Here is a 20,176-nt window from a genome sequence, read left to right as displayed (position 1 = left end):
ACCACCCACTAGATTGCAACTACATTTCAAATTTTAGAGATGCAACATAACTTCAATGTGATCAATGTATATATTCCTATTCATTTTAGAGAGAAACAAGATTGCTGGAAATCCGTGACAAAATTAAAAAATATTGATTATGGATGCAACTATCTATTGTGAGGATATTTTATACCACAATGGGTAAAAAGGATAAAAGGTGAGGTTTAGTTGTAAGGGATGCCTTCCAGGAGAATATGTAGGACCTAATTCTCAATCTAAACATGTTTGATTTCAAGCCCCCAAAATTTCTCAATACTTGGAATAATAAACACACAGGACTAGGCCATATTTCTACTTGGATTGATTGATTTCTCGCCTCAGATAGCCTCCTTGTCTTAAATATTTTCCTTAAATCCTTCATTCTCTTGTGGTGTGGCTCGGACCATCACCCTATTAGCCTCCTTATCTCCTCATCCCCTAACCTTGGTCATATACCCTTCTGGTTCACCCCTTTATGGTTGGACTCTCCTAGGTTCTCAGAATTGGTCTCCCTCTCTTGGTCAGAGTGGGTTGAGGGTAGCCCAATTTCCATCTGGGAATCAAAAATCAAAAGGTTAAAAGGTGATATCAAGAAGTAGCTAAAAGAAAATGAATCAGAAAGGAAATATGCCATAAAGGACATGGAAGGAAATTTAGCCTCATTGTAGAGGAAAATTGAGACTGCCCAGGTGAACCTTTCAGACTTCCAAAAAGAAGATGAAACCTTCAAGACTCTTCATGCCCACCTTAGAAGAGAAGAAGAGTATTGGAGACTAAAATCTAGAAACAATTGGATCTTGGCTGGGGATAGAAACACAAAGTTCTTCCATAAACAAGCAAATTTTAGGGAAATAAAAAACAACATATCTCAGATCCATCATGGGGGGCAAACACTAACAAATTTTTAGGATATAAAGAAAGTCACGGTGGATCACTTCAATATAATTTATCAAGTGGATCCACAGAGATACATTGAGAGTGAGGATTTCTTCCTGGAAAACACACCATCGTTGGTTACGACGCAGATGAACATCACATTAGCCTCCTCTCCATCACCCCATGAGATTAAGAAATTTTTTTTCTCCTTTTCCACTGATAAAGCTCCAGGCTTGGATGGCTTCTTGACCAACTTATATCAAACATTTTGGGAGGTGATAAGCATAGACCTGTGTTGTAGGGTTGGATACTCCTTCAAGATATGTATTATGGGAGGGGGAATCAACACCTCATTCTTAGCCTTAATCACTAAAGATTAAAGCCCCTCTTCCTTCTCTAGATTGTCCTATCTCCCTCTGCACTGTCTCATAGAGTATTATCTCCAAATTTCATGCCTCTAGGCTTAAACCCTTCCTACCTCTTTTGATCTTGACCGACTAGAGAGGGTTTGTTCTGGGTAGAAATTTTTTTGACAATATTATTTTTCTTGAAGGGGTTATAGATTGAACTATAAAAGAGGTGATCAAGGAATGATAATAAAATTCGACATGGAAAATTATTTTGAGAGAGTTAGACATAGTTTCTTGTTGAAAGTACTGAAAAATATGGGATTTGATGAAACCTTCATAAGGTGGATTGGCCTTTGCATCTCTTCTCCTTGGATCACACCTTTAGCCAATGGTAGGGTGGCTAGATTTTTTAAAGCCTCTAGGGGACTGCGCTAAGGCTTCCCTCTCTCACCCTTTCTCTACATAATTATGGTAGACACACTAAGTAGAATATTAGAGAAAGATTGAAACTCTCACCACCTTCCTGGGATCATATATAAAGAGGGAATTAGAAGTATTAACCATGGGCAGTTTTTGGATGACACCATTTTTCTTGGAGGTGCCTCTATGGTGATCGAGATGTGCTTCAAAGGGAATTTAGATCAGTTCCTCAGAGCCTCGTGAGGAGCCACAAATGACAGAAAAATCCATATATACACCTAGAATATCTCCCCTTAGAAAGCAAAAAAAATAGAAGAAATTATGGGATTCAAAACAGTCAGGGATTGGAAATATTTCAACTACTTAGGAGTCCATATCTTCCTAAGAAGAGCAACACCCTATGCTTGGAAAAAAGTCCTTGAAAAAATAAAATCCAAAATCATGAATTTGGAGGAATCTAGCTTCATAATGTGGGGAGGAATATTCTTGTGAAATCAGTGCTATCAGCCATCCCTCTATATAAATTCTCTACCCTTCCGGCTCCTAAGTATGTTTTGCATCAGCTTGGGATTTATACTAGAAAATTCCTCTGGGAGGGAGGAAAGAGAAACAAAAAAATTCCACTTGGTAAACTGGAAAATTATTAGAGTGCCAAAATGGCATGGAGGGATTGGTATAAGATAACCCACTATGGTTAATATGGTAATGGGGGCCAAGCTCTACTAGATCCTGACAATGACACCTACGAAATGGTGGGTGAAATCAAAGTATATGCACCATCATAACAACAAAGATGATCAAACGGAGGCATCTTAAGGTTCTCCAATTTGGAAACTAATGAGAAAATCTTCGGATATCGTCTTGAACAATCTTTGCAAAATTTCGGGTAAAGGGACTTCGATCAATATTTGGTTGGAATCAATCATGGGAATTCACCCTTTGGATGTGGACCCCTCTCTCAACTCTCTCAGGAATCACATGATGCAGAATGGGGTGGTCCATTTAGATCAAATTTCACATTGGGATCAACAGGGCCTATGGAAGGGGTGGAAAATGGAAAATATCCTAGCAAACTTGATCCCATCAAGAGACCACCTAATTAAAAATCTAAGTGGATGCGCCCCTATTGTGCCATCAATGGAGGACAGGTGGGGATGGAAAAAACCCATTTTCTCAGTCAAGGAAGGATACTCCCAACTTCTTTTCAATGCCCAAATCGCTCCAAAGTCCTCAATTTGGAATAAAATTTGGAAATATAATGCTATCCCCAAGGTGAATTTATTCTGCTAGTTGTCGGCTCATAAAAAAATTCTCACTTCGGAGAATCTTCAGAAAAGAGGTTTCAGTGGCCCCTCCAAATGCCCCCTATGTAAAAATTCAGAGGAAAACATCCCACATCTCTTCCTCCACTGCCCATTTTCAAGAGTTGTTTGGTCGGTGGCCCTTGGTCTACTTTTCCTTAGAACAAGGTGGCCCGTTGATCTCCTTTAGTTCTTTGACTCCTGGCCCAAATTATATGTGGGCTCCCTTAAGGCGAAAATCAACTGCAAAGAGATCTGGATCAATATTCCCAAGTATGTTTATTGGAAGATATGGTTATCAAGAAATAAGGTGATATTCAGAAATGCTTGTATGCGAGCCAGAATCACTGCTCCTAAAACTCCAACTTCTTGTTTTGAATTTCACAGACCTACTATGGAGCCTTCTATGGATCACGAGGAAGCTGCTTGGATCTCACCTTGTGCTTTCCCTCCTGCCTCCACGTCCTCATTGAAAATACCCCCTCCTCGCTCTTCCTAGATTCTTAGACTATCTAATGAAGGGATTGCAGAATGGATGAAAAATTAAAATAAATGGACTCTCCAATTTGATGGTGCCTCAAAAGGAAATAATGGGGTGTAAGGAGGGGGAGGGATTCTCATTAATCCTGAAGGAATAATTGAAGATATATTTTCTTGGGGCTTGGGAAAGAAGAAAAATAACCAATAAGAGGCCTATGGAATATGCCTCGGTCTCACTTTAGCTCATAAAAAAGGAATCATGGATATCAATATCCTGGGGGGCTCCCTTCTGATCGAAAAACATATGAACCACAACTCTGTAGCTTGGAACAACAAAATGAATCAAATTCTCAAGAGAGCCCAAGGTTTTCGTAATCTCTTTGGGAAACTATTTTCTTTTTCACATCTTACTTTGTTGTTTTATAGATTTTGTTTTGTTTTGGGGTTTTGTTTTTGTTGGTTTCCTAAAGTGTCTAATGCAAATGGAAATCCTATTCTAAGGTCTTAAGAATACTTTTAAAGGACAAGTATGGATGTAGATTTCAAGACAAAGTCTATGTCCCTAATGGTAACTTCCAAAACTTAGCACTTCAAAAGATCTTAAAATATGTTATTGATGGAATTAGTACTTAAACAAAAGTGTAAATATGCAGCGACTTCAATCAAATAGAATGCAACAACCAAACAATGAGCTAGTGACTATGAAACCTAGTATCCTTGCTGTTGTATAAAAAGAAAACTGAACTTAAAGCAATTCAAAAACTGTAAGCAAAGTAAACTAAATCATATTACATCAACTCATATTCTGACCCCTCACCATTCGACTCGCTCTGGCTATAGGAGGTAATCATAAACAAATTGAGTAATCTGATATCTAAATTGCATAAAATGAAACTAAGATCAAACTACGCATTCATACTTCAATCCCTCACCATTCGACTCGCTCTGGCTATAGGAGGTAACTGAAAATGACATGAGTAATCTAATCACTAACTTGCAGAAAAATAAACTAATATCAAACTACGCATTCATACTTCAATCCCTCACCAGTAGTCCCGCTCTGGCTATAGGAGGTAACTGAAAATGACATGAGAAATTCAATAACTAACTTGCAGAAAAATAAACTAATATCAAACTACGCATTCATACTTCAATCCCTCACCAGTAGTCCCGCTCTGGCTATAGGAGGTAACTGAAAATGACATGAGTAGTCTAATATCTATCTTGCAGAAAAGTAAATGAACAAAACAAAACTGAAAGAAATAAACAGTGCTGGAATTAGAACTAAGAAAATAAATCAGCAGAAGGACAAGATAATTCCATCATGTCATTAGTCATTAAAAAGCTATGTGCATTACTAATCTACAATCAACCGGTTGAACACACTTGCATGAATTAAAATTGCATGAATGAAAAATCTAATCTACCAAACTTGAAAGCAATCAAATGACATAATGAAATCAAAGCAAAATTTACAAAATGAAATCTACTCTACCTTACATTCTAATATGCTCCATGACATTTACTTCACATCTCCTTCCATATTGAGAACATCAAAGCTTTATTCAAATTCTTCAAAATTACAAAGTAGAACAAAGTTCTCCAAAGCTTTCAAAAGCCATCAAGGAATAACTACAAACTCCAAGCTAAAGAACTCACAAGCTAAAATACTAACAAATGAAGGAGAGAGATCTCCTATTTATACAAAAAGATGAGAAGCCATCTCATTAAGGCGAGTCCATGAATCTCTCCCTCTACCTCTACAGTCCTAATCAAAATAGGAACTGATAAGACACCTGTCTTCTTAGAGTTACAGTATAATTAGGAGATGTGACACATATCCTCATGATCCCATGATTCTTTCCACTCAAATTCGAATTTGGCCTTAGAGTGCCACATAAGGGTCTTCTAGAAGCCTCCTTTCAACTTACACATGTCAACAATCTCAACCCATTTGTTAGGTATAAGCATATGCACATTATTTTCTAATTTTTAACCACAAATTCACTTAAAAGGCTTAGAATTAATAAAGATTGGAAAAAAATAAATGTGGCCCAATGATAATGAAAGTGGGATGAATGTGGTGACCAGGGAAAATTTTAAGAACCCCCCCTAAATTTATAAATATAATAAATGGGCGAATCTCCATGGTATATAAGAAAAATGGAAGGCGATTTTATCAATAATATAATATGTATATATAATTTTTTGGCGAATCTCTCACCATGCATGGCGAATATTTTACTCAATTATAAAATCTTGTAAGATCTTGACGAGTCTTTCACTAAATAATAAAACTTTGTAAAGTCCTAGTGAATCTTAGCATAGGCTACATGCTAGTTTAATTCCCCCATTTAAATAGGCTACATTCCACGTGAATACCATGGGTCAATACCATGTGCCATTTTGGTGAATACCATGGGTCAATACCATGTGCCATTTTTATTTTTATTAATTCTAATATTAGGGTTAATAATGGTTTTTGGCATGGTATTAATAAAAATCTAGTCCATGGTATTTGTCCCATAGTATTTTGGCCATAGGTTTCACCTAAATATAACCCATTTTTTGAGTGTTCGTAAATATAAGGTGACTTATGGAGTACATATAAAAAATGTTTTGTTTGTTTACCATACCTCTCGTTTATTTATATTTTTATTAATTTACCATACCTCTTTTACAAATATGGTATTTGGCCCATAGGATTCACGTAAATAAAACCTCTTTCTTGAGCCCAAATATGGTATTTGGCCCATAGGATTCACTTAAACAAAACCTCTTTCTTGAACCTTCATAAATAGAACGAGGGTTATGGACTAAATATAAAAAGAGGTTTTATGTATTTACGATACGTCTAGTTTATTTTTATTTTTATTTATTTACCATACCGTTTGAGTAAGTATAAAAAGACATTTTATTTATTTACCATACCTCCACTTTACTTATATTTTTATTTGTTTACACCGTTACATGTATATAAGGTGACTTATGGAGTAAATATAAAAAATGTTTTATTTATTTACCATACCTCTCATTTATTTATATTTTTATTAATTTACCATACCTCTTTTATAAATATGGTATTTGGCCCATAGGATTCACTTAAATAAAACCTATTCTTGAAAATGGGCGAATGGATTCACTTAAATAAAACCTATTCTTGAAAATGGGCGAATGGAAGGTTGTAAGTCCTAATTTCAAGGGCTAAATTTACCTTTTTTACCCTCTCCCTGAAAATAAGGTGGGCTATTTGAGGTGATTTGTAAAAATGTACTATGATACAAAATATTCGCCCACTAAAAATTTAAAACCCCTTAATTTCATCAAAGGGCGAACATTCGCCCCTAAAATTATCCTTGGTGGTGACATAGTAGTGAAATGGAGGTGATATAGTGGACATAATAGTGAAAGTGTAATGGAAATGAATGACATTTTCAAGACCCAACATACTGTTACAGGGAAAAGTGTCTATATAGAACTGCTCTATCCCACTAAGGTGTGACAGTTGCCTTAGAAACAAATAGAGTAAAGCTACTTTCGTTTTTCCTTTATGAATTATAGATAGAGAGGAACAGAAGGACCAACCTCTGTCTTGCGCTAATCCCTTGATTTGATTCCTCTCTTCCTTGATAGTCTTTCGCTACTTGTTCCCTTGCACGCCCAGCTTCACAAAGTACCTGTAAGATCACAGTAGCATAGCACTATACAAAGACATGGATCTATAATCATGAACAATCTAGGATCAGATGTAAATTGACCATACAAATGCAGCAAACATAAATGACAAAAGAGTATGGAGGAAAACTTGAATAGCTTTTATTGATAAACAAGAAAGAGCCAAGAGGAGTTACAACCAGTTGTTTTGACCCAGCATCAACCTCTCAGCAAGGAAGCCCCTCTTCACCTCATACAAAGCTTAGATCACCCAACAATCTGATGTTTGTCTCAAGAAAGCAACAACAATTCCTTACAATATGCAAAATTCCAGCCTCCAGATCTCTGGGATGAGGGATCCATATATAGATATCTGTAAGGGGGATGAGTCAGCTTGTGATTTGATTAGTGTCTTCTCTGTGATAGTTCTTGCTTCCACTTGGAGATTGATGATCTCTTACTCATCCTTGGTCGAATTCAGAGAGGCAAGTGTCACAGGAGAAGTTTCTGGAAGCTTCCATTGCATCTCCACCTCGCGGAATGTCACTGCCATTTGTCATTTCTCGCCCATCGCACCCCACAGAAGGGCTTTTTGAAATGCAATGCACCCTCATAGTGTGTTTGGGTGAGATGCAACGCACCTGGCCTGTGGAGCAGCTGAAATGATCCTGTTTTGACCAATTTTGAGTATTTTTCATGGAGAACTTCTGGGAGAAGCTGTAATCTGTTGACCTTGTTCCTTTAGGGGTTAGAACAACACTTTTAGGGACTTAGGAGCCCTTGGTTTATGGACATTTGATGCTTGGGGTTGTAGTGCCCAAAAATGTCTATAATAGTTGCCCCCTAAAGCATGAGGTCGTTAATCTTTTGATGTCGGGTGAAATGCTTTATTATTAGGATCCGAAGTTCTTTCAAGCTGGGAGGAGACCTGGAATAAGATACAATACAATACATTATCTTCATAATATTTTCATGATCTAGCTGAGGCGGGCATTCCCATGCTCAGCTTTATAAATTCATTTTCATGTACATAGGACAGACAATCGTCTGAGTGTAGACTGATGATTCTGATAGAGCCATCATCCCTTTGATTGGATGATTATCTGTGCAGCAATGATGTACATTTGATGTTTTTATTTTCCTGAATGTATATTGCAGCCTGGATGGATGAAACTAGATATGGGGTCTTCAATCTCGTTTGATCTTCACTCGAAGTACAAGTCTATCCATGTGAGAAATGTTTTTGAAGTCGAACATGGAAATACATCGCCTGATTACCAGCCGATGATGTAAGCTGTTAATAGGTGCAAGAGGAATCACTGATAATGATAATGATCCTCAAGGTACTGTAGTACAATTCACGTGGTGTGAATAAAGGACTTTGCGTCGAATACCACGCAAAATATTTCAGTCGAAGGCCATTGATGTAAACCTGTGGCCGGAAGTGAGAAACTTTCCATTGAGGCATGCAAGCTTCAAAGTACTGAATGGGGTGTTCCTAGATCAACTTCTTGGATAATGAGTTGATGTCGACAAGAAGTGATCCGTCACAGGAGGGCCTTAATGAATCCCACATCAATGACACGGAACGGAGCAAATGGTTTTAATGGAGGTGAAAACGATCTTGTGATATAAGGTTCAGGGTGGCGGTCATGAAAGAATGAAGTATAAGTGTATTGTAGCGGGTGAGACACAGGTGAACTCTCTAAATGACTTCTCTTGAACATATCGGCGACACTGATGTGATGGATTGGTAGCATTAACCCCAAATGTGGATGGTATGGTGGGACCATGGTGATGTGACCGGTGAATGGAACAACCCAACCCGACTTGGATGCGGAGTGAAAGTGTCATGTTCAAGAGCGACTTGCTACCGACAAAGTTTCTTCAAGTTTTCTTCCCAATTTTTCCGCAGTCATTGCTGACCAGTACCTCTTTATTTTTGTCAAGCTTGAGGAGGATAACATATGCTTGTTCTATAATTTTCCCTTCAGGCAAACCCATCGCTATGTTTTAACGAGCCTAGCGATAGTGAAACTCGTTCTCGTCTATAGACAAGTTTGTCGCTATTAAGAATTTTAACGACAAAGATAACTCGGTCCTTTTCAATTTTAAAGAGGCTGAAAAGGAACGTAAAGGTAACTACAAAATTCCTTTTTCATCATCTAATCCCTTAAGTCCGAAAAAGTATAAAACAATACAGAAGGGATGGATTTTCGATACTTTTAATGAGCCGAACAAAACAAGCGCTCGATCTTTTTGTGTAATAATCCCTCAGGTCCAAAAAGATTAAAATTTAGAGGAGGGATAGCACTTCCGGTCCCTTTAACGAGCTGGAGAGACCAATGGCTCGACAATATTTTCATATTTTACGAGTCAGTTGAAAAGAGCTTAAAGGAGACTCGTCTTTTGAGGAACGAGTGATAAAATGGGTAGTAACTTATTCCAGGTAAGGTTTGGAATTTTCCAATCACGACAGTGTTACAAGGATGGCTAGTGAGATCATTCTTCATAGCTGTTCCTCAAAATGGGTAAACAATCAAATGGAGGTGAATGATCGGCCAATGCAAAAGTGGAGGTGACGGTGCAAACACGACCAAGGCTTTAATGGCTGAAGTACTACATTCACGATGGTTATTTACCGGGGAATAGTTCATTTTTTAATGAGCTTAAATGCGGGGGGAAACATTTGCTCATGGCTTATGTTTATTTTTTAACGAGCTTGAACTATGTGCTAAAACTGCTCGATTAAATGGTCTCTTTTTGACTTTACCATAAATGGCTTTGTTCTTTCAAAGATTGTACTATATTTTCAATTGCTTCATCAAACTAGTCAGAAACGAACAATATATGTTTGAAAAATGAGTTAGAACACTAATATTTTACTTTGAACTACATAAAAAGTAATGAAAAAGTGCTTTTACCTCTCATTTTACCATTTCATTTGAACTTTGGCTTGTTGGAGCTTTGGAGGTGCTTTTCCCCCTTTGATTTTCATCAGCTGATTTCAGGAGATTCTGTGGACGATTCTCGACACCGCCTGGACCAAGTAGGAGCTAAACTTGAGCTCTTTCATTTCATGCTTTCCATTTTGCATTCTAAGCTTGATTCCTGGTTTTTCTGAGCCTCTAGGGTTTGAAAAACTCGTTCTGCCTTCAGCGCACCCTCTGTGTATCGAAAGGTGCGTTGGATGTTGGCCTGTCCAGTGGCTATCTGACATGCAACACACCCAGAGCACTACTGTAGGTGCGATGGGTGCAGAGAAGGAATTTTATGCACAGTTTTTGATGGAAATTTTGCCTGTTTCTTACCAAAATCAGTATCTAACTCTTCTCTTGTTTGTTTTTCAGAGATATTTGGAGTAAGATGACTATTACATGGCGAGAACGTGAGCATGAAGAAGAGGAAATGCTTGCCCTACATGATCCGGTTACAGTAAACGCACTGCGGAACTGTGGCTTGCTGAAGTTTTTCTGCATTTCTAGCATGAGACAACATATCAACTTACTGCAGTATTTGCTCGATGCTTGGGATCCTACCAACCGGGTTTTCCAGATCAGGGGCAAATCCATCCCCTTGACTGTAGTAGACATCTATTTCTTGACTGGCTTGTCGAGGCGGGGTGCCCCCATCTCTTTATCAGGTTCGGCTCGAGGAGGTGAATCTGTGAGAGATTATGTTCGCCGGTATTGCAGAGAGGGATCTCAGCCGAGTAAAGACGGTAAGATCATCATTTGTGATGTCACTGACAGGTCCCTCAGGACTATTCTGTTTACTTTTAGTAGGATGGCTGGTGGTGCGGCTCTTCATATAGCCAACCGATATTATATGCAGTATGCCTTGGAATGCCTCCAACCGGAGGTGTTCAACTGGTGTGACGCAGTACTTCTTGTGATGAAAGAACAGTTGACCAAGGTAAAGAGCGGGAGGTTGAAGAACTTTGGGTATGGTTCTATTTTGACCGCCTTTGCCTTGGAAAAGATACCACTAATGCAGCCGCAGTATATTGCACTCGATTTACCTTCACCTACTGAACCACGTATGCAGAGATGGGTTGACCATATGTCTAGGCACGTTGGTCAGTCTCAGATTTCATTTTCTGATACCTTCTTCGGGTGTTTTGGTCGTCAGGAGATGGTTTATTCTGAGTATCCATATGCTGGCATGGACTTCCGGGGTGATCCAGATTTAGTACTGCCAGATGGCGAACAGTGGGGCGCCATTGGTAAATTCTTTGACCATATTCATGTTTATCGTTTTTCATTTATAATGTCCTTGTGCTTTATTCTGTCAAGACTTAATCAAACTCATGTGTTCATGCAGATGTTGGTCCTGTTCGGCCAGTAGCACGCCTGAGAGTGCCAGCTGCCGCCCCAGCAGGGGAGGCTGTTGGAAGGGCTATCCTTCGCGACCTCGATGTGGCCGAGACTCTCACAGCATTATAGGAGCAGGTTGAGGGCCTCACTCTTGGTATTCCAGATGTGAGGACTGACGAGCTGCCTTTGAGGTTGCAGCGACATACTACTGGTGTGCCAAGACGATGGACTCGTCTCTTACGCATGATCGCACAGGCTGTGACTTGCTATCACGAGCATCATTAGACTAGGGTGCCCCCTAGCATTTTGAGTTTTTTGGTCATTTGACCAATTTTGTCTTGGTTACAGAACATTATGTGTAAACCATAAACAATTATATATATTTTTGATTTTCGGAGTTTTATTTTGGTTAAGTTACATGATCCAAATGCAAATATTGATGGTATGCTTCTTTTTATAAATGTTGCAAATGTCTATCTAACACATAATTTGCCAATGAGTCAGTTAATGTGTTTAAGTTTCTGGAAATATGTTGATATTGAATAAAATCAAATTGTCTTTCCAAAATCTTAACCCTTAGGAACATGCGATAAATAGCTGGATTTCGGACAGAGTAGATACTAGTGAGTTGTAGTATGATGAGTTGTGAGTCTAGCCTGACAATTAGTCGGCGTATACCATGTGTGATGGCATCAGAGAGAAGTTCTATCAACGCGCTATATTTAGCGATGTTATTCGTTGATCGACCAATACATACCCCTCTGAAACTTACTAACTCGCCACTTGGATCAAAAATGGCCCAAGCCGCGGAAGATAGGTTCCGTGAACTACGACTCGCTCTGTCGGCATATCCAACACATGACTCCAATAGGTTTGACATCTGCAATAAATGTAAAAAGTGGATTAATTGACCAAAATAAACACTTTAGCGAAAACAAAAACGTAACAAAAGCATACAGGTTACCATACTGAATTACGCATAGTAACGCTTGAGGTACAACCCGTTACGAGGTTGCGCCAGTGGAATTCCGTCATAATCCATTAACTCGTAGGCTCCTTTTGCAACACCCGCTTAACAATATAGGGGCCCATCCATAAAGACTTAAATTTACCTGCTCCCAATTTATCGGATTCTTGGTCATAAAGAAAGACCAAGTCACCTTCTGAGAAGACACGGGGTTTGACATTTTTGTCGAACTGCGCTTTGACTCGTTTCTTATGGGCTTCATTAGCCAAAATGGCATCACGATGGGTTTCATCCAATTGGATTAGTTCCAAGAAACGAGCTTCTTCTTCTGAAGTTCCGGGGAGGAGATCAATTGCGAGTTTGAGAGACGAGATTTCGCACTGGATTGGTAAGACTGCTTCCAGGCCATATACCAGTTGGAAAGGTGTAAACCCAGTTTCATTCCTTACCGATGTTCGGTAAGCTCACAAAGCTGAGTACAGGATTAGGTGCCACCTTCTTTTGTGAACTCCAATCATCCTTTGCAGCATGCACTTCAGGACCTTATTGATTGCTTCAACTTGTCCGTTGGCTTGCGGATAATATGGAGTAGAGCTGTCGTGAGATAACCCTAATTTGGTAGCTAATTCGACCATCATGTGACTGCGAAAATGCGATCCATGATCTGTGGCTATAGGTTGTGGTATGCTGAATCTGGCGACTACATGATTGAAAAAGAAGAGGGCAGCTGTTTCACCAGTATTATCTAATGTAGGCATCGCCTCGGCCCATTTGGTAAAATAGTCAACTGCGACTATGATATACCCATGCCCCCCGGTCGAGGTGGGGTTACATGTCATGAAATCGATTCTCCATTTGGTGAATGGCCCGACAGCAACTATTGGCTGGAGAGGTGCGGGTGGTCTTCTGGTTTTGCTATCGAAAATTTGACAAGCATGGCAACTTCTGATTGCGTTTATGCAATCTTTAAACATTGTTGGCCAGAAGTATCCTGATCGTAAGGTTTTTTGCGTTGTAGCATAATTGGATTGATGCCCCCCACACGTGCCTGAATGACAATCATTCAGGACTTTTTCGGCCTCCTCATGCGTGAGGCACCTTCTCAGAACTGTATCGATACCGCGACGGTAAAGTGTATCACTGACGATCATGTAGTCTTTTGCTTGGTATCGAATACGTTTTTGTTCGGAGCGGGAGGTGTTTGGCCTATATTTTTGGGTTTGGAGATAAATTATTATATCTCCATACCACTCATTGCTTGAAGATATCAGAAACAAACTTTCGTCCACGATTGTTTCTTCGGATGTTTCATCGTTGGACGACGATGGGAGATCGCATAATAATTCTGCGAAAACCAGAGCTTTCTTTGACTTGGATTTTACAAATTCCAGATCAAACTCTTGTAGGATTGCTATCCATTTTGAATATTTTCCCCCCAGCAACTGTCGCGACAATATATAAGTCATGGGGTTGCAATCTGACAGAATGGTAGTTTTTCGAAAGAGGACATAGTGTCGAAATCTCTGTATCGCTTGAACAACTGCGAGTGCTAGCTTTTCAACATAAGAATATTTGATTTCTGTATCATTTAAGTTTTTACTTAAATAATATATAGGATGTTCGATTCCATCATCTTCTTGAACTAAAACCATTGCGATGGTCGTATCTACTACAGCCAGATACAGGTTAAAATCCTTTTGATAATCAGGAGCGAACATTAATGATGCTTTCATTAGGAATTATTTTAAAGCATCAAAGGAAGCTTGCGCAACCTGATCCCAGACAAAGGGTACTTCCTTTTTCAAAAGATGCGTATAACCTTTAGCAAGTTCGACGTAATTTGGAATGAACCTCTTCAGAAAGTTTGCTTTTCCTTGGAGTTTCTAAATCTGAAGCAAATTCGAAGGTGGAGGCAAATTCATGATTGCCTGAACCTTATATGGGTCGAGACGAATCCCGTCCTTTGAGACTACAAAGCCAAGTAAACGACCAGAACTGACGCAAAATACACATTTGTGTGGATTGAGTCGTATCTTGTAGTGTCAGCAACGTAGAAATATCTCTCTTAAATGTTGCGGATGATCAGTCCGCTTTCGCGAATGAGCAGGAAGGTCGTTGAGGTATGGTTGAATGATGTTTTTGATGTCATGGAAGGCATAATTCATCACCCTCTGAAATGTCGCCCCTGCGTTCTTTAAACCAAAGGGTAATTTTCGATATGCGAATCTGTCCCACAGACAAATAAATGCAGTCTTTGACTGGTCCTGTGGGCGGATATTTATTTGACTAAACCCGGAGAATCCATCCATGAATGAAAAGATTTCGCATCCGGCGCATTCATCAATTATCTGGTCGATGAAGGGTGTAGGGTAGTTGTCTTTTGGACAAGCTTGATTTACATCCCTATAATCGACGCACACTCTGATTGTTCCTTGTTTTTTTTATAACAGGGACAATATTCGATACCCAATCGGTTAGAGGAACCGGATAAATGAAACCAGCATGGAGAAGTTTCTCAACTTCTACCTTAATGGCAGCGGATTTCTTGGGGTGCACCTGCCTTAGCCGTTGTCGTACTGGTTTGACATTTGGATACATCTTAATTTCGTGTTCAACGATACTCGAGTCAATGCCTGGCATTTCATTATATGACCAAGCAAAGACATCTCTGAATTCGCGAAAAAGAGCATTATATATTTCCAGTTTTGAAGGAGAACAACATTTGCCAACATAAATATTCTCTACAATATTTGCTTTGGTCGAGATATTTATGGCGATCGTCTCTTCAATGTTGGACAAGTTTCGCTTGGAATCCACCGTGTTTACAATATTTGATAGAAAATCAAAAACTAAAGGATGATAAAGGTCATCAGGAGTATCTTCTTTGCAATCCGGAAGAAGGGAACGATGGTGGGAATCATTCCATGGTGTTCCTTCAACTACCATTGATTGGACAATTCCTTCGTCGGTGACATGCATTCGCGACCAAGGATCTGAAGGGGTACCATATTCCTTAGACCTATCTATCCAAACGCTTGATGAACGTTGATTTGGGTTTGCTATCCATGCTAGGAACATTGATTGCTACAATATTTCTGTTGGGCTTGGAGGCAAAACCATTGCATGGTCCATGTCGATATCGTTTTCTGAGATCTTTTTAGAAGATATCATATTGCAGGCTCCTACCGACGTTACTCCCGCCAGATTGATTGGAGGTGGAAGGGCGAAAGTTCCCATTAATATAGGATCTTTTAGTAGGCCTACTCCGATATTTTGAAGCGAATGGGGGCTTCCATGGATCATAGGAATGCTTCCCGTAACTTGAGAACCATTGGGGAGGAAGTTTTGTTGATCGATGATTGTAATCCCTCCTTGGAAGGGAAATGCAATCTTCCTAAAATAGGTCGACACAACAGCAACCATGGCATATATCCATGGTCTTCCTAGTAGGATGTTGTAATCGAGATTTCCATCGATTACTTCAACATCTATTTCTACTGTTTTCCCTCCTAGTTCAACCTTCAAGTTACTTAGAATACCATATGGGGTATATGTCCTTCTGTCGAATGCTTTCAATGTCGTCGAAGATTGCGACAAGGTTGGAGATCCTAAAGTTTTCTAGCAACTCATCGACATAATGCATGTAGATGCCCCCTCATCGATAATTGTTCGATGAATAGTTTTGTTGAGGGCTTTCACTTGAACAAGGAAAGCTAGTTGAGCTGGTAATTGAGGATCGTATCCTTTATGATCGAAGGATACAAGATTGGAATCCTTTGGGTCTATCCCACCAATGGCTGATAATAAAGCCTGCTTTTGGGATGGGCAATTTTGTAGTACTTCAAGAGTCGACATAGCGGATGGCGATTGGGCCAAATCTTCCACTATATTATAATGTTGTGTCGCTCTAGCGCGGGGATTAAACGTCGACTTGTGTACTACTCCCTTTGGCGGTTTTATTGTCAATTCAGGAATGATGGGCAGTGTAACTTCTGTCGAAGTTGTTGTCGAACTACTAGGCTGATCTTTATCCTTGTTGTTCGACAGCTGTGGATTCCCATAATCTTTGTTCCTTGTAGATATCAAAGCATCATTTTTCTATTTTGAAACCGACAACATTAGCACTTGAGACGGGGAAGCATTTCCACTTTCGACCAGATTTGTTCCTGGATTTGGAAACAGATCAGTTAACACTGCGGAGGTTTTTGAATTCTTGAAGAATTTCTTAAGCTCAGCTCTGTGTGGACAATTTGCGGTCCAATGATCCTCATCACATATAAAGCATGGATTTTTTGGTTTCCTATTTCCAGGAGGGTTTGCAGAAGATTTTTCAGGTGATGATTCTTCCTGTTTCTTCTTCTTCCCTTTGCCTTTGTTCTTGCCCCCTGGTTGATTGGTTTCTTTGCCTTTATCTATCGATATGGCATTTACTTCCGAGGCAAGAAGTTCATCTTTTTCATTTTGACCTGAAATCTTATGGGCCTTTTTGGATGTATCCTTTGTCGATTTCGTGTCTGTTGCGCCAATCATGCCATTGCCGGCATGAGAGTCATTGTTTGATTTAGGAGGAGGAGGAACTGAGAATTCCGGTCTAGGGGCGTCAGGTATTTTATCGTAGAGCGTGCCGGACTGAGTGTAAATCAAGTCCAAATATTGCGCACGAGCGATAACTTTCTCTTCTGTTACGACTCCCCCCCTTTGCCACATCTTCCGTGATGGAAGGTAGTAATGACTTGATAAGCCATTCAGCTAAGAGCTGATCGGGAACATACGTTTTTACCATTCTACGACGACGTTGCCACTCATGTATATGATTAGATATGTGAGTGGCCGTTGTCTGTTTGAAGTTGGTAAGGAGTTCCGTTCCCGTTTCGTAACTTATTGGTAATTGAAAATGGGTTAAAAAGGTTGTGGCCAAGGTACTGAAGTTGTCGAACGAAGCTCTAGGAAATTCAATGTACCATTTTGCCGCCAGACCAGTTAACATACTCTGAAAAAGGAGAAGCCTTATCAAATCATCATTTAGGGTGTTTGATGAACACCACAGATGAAAGGTCATCACATGATTCGATGGATCTTCACCCGGATTTCCATTAAATTTAGGAATATCTGATGGAAGTTTATGCGGAATCGCTGGCCACCAAGGGGTGTAAGCGATTGGATCATTTGTTAACCAATTTAAATCAGGTAACTCTAAAGTTGCCACAAAGGGTAACTGCTGATTCAGGTTAGGTGAAGCATACCCAGGATAAGATGGGATTGCCTGAGTAGTTGGTCTTTGCATACTGGCATAATGCATTTGATGCTGGTAACTTTGGTAAGGTTGGTGGGCATGACCATTGTAAAATGGTTGATTTTGACCATTTTGAATATACGGCTGTCCACTATTTGCAAAGATTTGTTGCTCATAACCTTGGTATACTTGTTGGAATTGTGGTTGTTGGTATTGTACTAGCTATGGTTGTGAAGCCATGTGCTGTTGCCCGATACTAACTGTTTGACCAAGATGAGGGGTAACTGTACCCATCTGAACTTGTGTCATTCCACCAGTGGGCGATTGTGGTTGAGTCGTAGGGTCAAGGGGCTGTTGCATTACAACCTGAGAAACCTGAGGTTGGCATACAACAAGCAGCGCTTGAACTTGCGACACCGTCACAATAGCTGGCGTAGTTGGTATATTTGACACAGGTAAGCATTGTTGCATCGAATATACAACTCTTGGTTGTTGAGGTAGTATTGGTACCCAACTGGTTGAAGTAATTCCAGCATAACCTGAATTTTGTTGTGAACTCCCATATGGTTGTTCTCCCAGAGGGGATAATGAAACGGCATACTGCCCCCCATACGGTGGTAATCCAAAGCTCAAGGGAATGGTTTGTCCTTGAGGGCCGGACTGCCCAAATTGACCTCCAAATGGATCAATTTGTTGAGACTCAACATAAGAGTTCCCGGATATTATTCTGGATGAACAAACAAGAACATACCATACTGTCGAAATGGCCCCTAAGTGGGCTCCTTCTAGCGATTGAGAGCTAGTTGGGACATATGGTATACCGGCGAACATTGTTGGAGTGATAGCAGGGGGTTCTACCGTCGCTGTGTCAGACGACACAGTCCTAGATGTCGACGGTTGTTCAGACATTTCTAGTCTATCCAAAAGATTACTTAGCGATTCTATAGGAGCTTCTGCTGGCGGTAGACTAAGGAATCGGCAGCGACAGATGTTTGAGGAGCAAGACTCTCCGAACTGGTTGTAAATGGAACAGGTTCGGTAACACAAGTGTTTACCCTCAGACTAGGATCAGTACTACTGTCCTTGTGCGGCTGCTGAACTTCTTCTATAGAGGCAGGGATTCCATAAATGTTTGGAGTAACCGGAGTCTCTGATGTTTTTGGAACACTTGTTCTAACTTTAAAAGGAGATTTGGAACCGGTTAAACGAGTTCTCTTTGTCTGTACTAGCTTCGATTTCGGAGACAAAGACGGTTGACTCGTAAGCCTCCGCGAACGACGGGGTTTCAATTGACTTTCTTCCACGATTGCAGATTACTCGATCAACTAAAAATAAAGGGGAAGTATGTTTCTAAATTAAATGAATTTTAGACGCTTTGAAACAACTTGTTTTTTCAATTTTTAAGAGTCGAGAAAAAACAAAAGATGACTCTAGTCTCCTTCGATTTTTAATGAGGCTGAAGTGACAAGTGCTCAGATGGACCTTTTCTGTTAAAGAGTCTGAAAGGGAATGAAAGGGACTGCTCTGGAAATCTAGGCAGAGGGATTATCAAACCAATCGCAAAACTGCAGAATATTTTTACGGTACGGCAGTCAATCTTCCCGAATGCTATGTTCAGTGCATTGCGATCGATAGGGCGGCAGACACGGCTTCCTATGGATAAAGGATTAAGCCTATTGGGGTCTCCCAAAATATACTTGATGGTACGTGGGAGCACAAGTCCATGTTGGCACTTATCGTCTCAAAGTGGAGGAATCACCCAACCATCAGTGAGAACAACAGTTACCAGGCTTTACGATGCCGGAATACGTCGCTAGCCTAGACTTCTAAATGTTGTGCATTAAGTTCCAAAGTGTTGTTAGATTCATTGAATTTATTTTATGGTTGATCTTGTTTATGAAGTTTTCCTTTCAGGTTCACCGCGAGATGTAGATGTAATTCCTAAAATGCAATCTAAGATGATAAACAATCTTTTTATCTTCTTTTTGCAATGAAAATCCTAGCTACTAAGGAAAGAAAGACAGAATCCTTTCACAAAGAGCAAAGAGCACACTCTAAATGCACTTTCCTAAATCAAACCAATCAGACTGTCTAAATGCAAATGCACATGCATGTATTTGTTTTCGACTTTCTTAGTATATGAATGATAAGAAGAAAGCTGATGCACAAATCTGAATTTCTTTTCAAGCGACAAATATCAACAAGTTTCTTTTCGAAATCAAAAAATGGAGACGATCACAACACCTTACGATTTTGAAATGAATACTTGTTTTTGACACTAGAAAAATTATAAATTCAGACCAAAAACAATAGTAACAGGATAATCGACCATCAACAGCAATCAAACTTTTTCCTATGATCGAAATCGACACTTGCGACAGTTTCAAATCAAAGAACGATAGTACGATTATGCTACTTTTGCAAAGGAGAACTGAAAATGAATCAACAAACACACAAAAACATTTACAGTTCTTTTGTACAAAGGAGGCGAAATAACAACAAGGAAAAGGGGTTTCAAACAGACATATACTGATCACAGGCAGCAAAATTCAGGAATA

Source organism: Pinus tabuliformis, chromosome J, assembly GCF_031772625.1.
Source record: "Pinus tabuliformis cultivar Carrire ecotype Pingquan chromosome J, CPIR1, whole genome shotgun sequence".
Lineage (NCBI taxonomy): Eukaryota > Viridiplantae > Streptophyta > Pinopsida > Pinales > Pinaceae > Pinus > Pinus tabuliformis.
This window is presented reverse-complemented; position numbering follows the sequence as displayed.